This window comes from Petaurus breviceps, unplaced genomic scaffold (assembly GCF_028583685.1).
Source record: "Petaurus breviceps papuanus isolate PSGF00001 unplaced genomic scaffold, PetGlider_PUasm1.0 40, whole genome shotgun sequence".
In the NCBI taxonomy this organism is placed as follows: Eukaryota; Metazoa; Chordata; class Mammalia; order Diprotodontia; family Petauridae; genus Petaurus; species Petaurus breviceps.
This window is the reverse complement of record NW_027186315.1, coordinates 7,400,656-7,402,310: the sequence shown is the minus strand read 5'-3', so window position 1 is coordinate 7,402,310 and position 1,655 is coordinate 7,400,656. Positions and strand designations below refer to the sequence as shown.

At 40.1% G+C, this 1,655-nt stretch overlaps 1 pseudogene; it reads left to right on the top strand.

The window, feature by feature from the left end:
* The first annotated feature begins 306 nt into the window (after positions 1-306).
* On the top strand, positions 307-1,148 carry LOC138170885 (CCR4-NOT transcription complex subunit 7 pseudogene; annotated as a pseudogene).
* Positions 1,149-1,655: the final 507 nt, after the last annotated feature.

Here is a 1,655-nt window from a genome sequence, read left to right as displayed (position 1 = left end):
CAAGAGGTGTTGATGGTGCTTCTGCTCAGTTTGACTCTATGGCAAAGACAAGGCAACTACATGGGCACCTGCAGAGCAGTGACTGCAGATCATAGCCAAAGAATATGTGAAGTTGGGCTTTTGACCTGTATAATAAGATGAAGAAAATTTGTTGCTATACAGAAGTATAATAATGTTGCCATGGACACCGATTTTCCAGGAGCAGTTACAAGACCCACTGGAGAATTAAGAAGTAATGCTGGCTATCAGTACTAATTTGAGATTTGGTGTAAAATTGCTAACGATAATTCAGCTTGCATTACATTTATGAATGAGCAAGCAGAATACCCTATGGGAACCTCAACATGGCAGTTCAATGTCAAGTTTAACTTAACAGAGGCCATGTTTACCAAGGACTCCCTAGAGCTCCTAAAAACATTGGATATCCTATTTTAAAAACACCAGAAAGAAAGAAATGAGACACAGAATTTTGTGGAACCTCTAATGACATCTGTTTTCACCTGTGTGAGTGGGTCAAGAGGTTTTCATTTCACATTGATTATAATGTTGGCTTTTTACTCAAAATCCAACAAACTCTAACGTGCCAGTAGAAAGGTTAAACTTCTTTGAAATCCTCTGATTGATTGCTCTTTCTGGACAAATATGATACCAATTACCTCATAAAGAGGTGCAAATACCTCATTGGTGGACTAAAGGAAATTGCTAAAGAACTAGAGTTGTAGCAGAGGGAACTATAGCAATGGGAGATCTGATTCATTACTTATGGACTTGATATTTTGTAAAATGTGAGAAGTGTACTTTGAAGATCAAATTGATGGATGCCAAGTATTGCAGGCATTTATACAGACTTGATTCGAGCTCCTCCTATGTGCAGAACTCTATGGGGAATGTGTATGAAAGAGAGACAAACAAGGAATCATGACACAAAATGGGTGGACCACAGGTCTTAATGTGTAGAGCTCCACATGTGTTTATATATAGGTTTTATGTCCAGTTAAATACCTTGGACAGTAGACAAAAAGGCAATTTCTTTTTTTGTTTTACCATGCCTTCTCAAACTATTTTCTCTTTTGTCTTTCAGTAGTAATTATGACCATTCCTTCCATATATCCTGATTAGAAGAAACTTTAAAGTTAAATCAGGCTGCATAATAATTAATCTATCCATAAATATGTGTGGCCAAGGGAAGCATTCATATCAATATATAATATAATATATTAATATTGCACTGGGAAAGGAACACAGTCCAGCATGGGCTATACTGGCACAGACAGGGCTTTAGAGATCTGAATCACCAGTAGCTATAGCATTTTCCAGACCTCTCATCCCCAAAATGCAAAAGACAGCTTTGAAGGTCAATAGGAAAGATCTCTCCCCTGGGAGAGAGGAGCATGGCCAGGCCCCAGCCCAAGCCCCATCCCCAGGGTGGTGGTAGCTACTGCCACAGCAGCAGCTGCTTTAGGAGATCTCAGCCTATAGACCATGGGGAAATTGAGCGGCAGATCATAGGGGGATTGTAGGGATCTCTTTGCTGGCTCTTAGATAAGATTCTATTGCTTTAGCCATGAGTGGATCCAAGTCATAATCCTGGGAGGCATTCCTAGGGCAAGAAGGAGTGTTAGTGTGGCAGATCTTATGGGGCAGAGGAGAGGGTA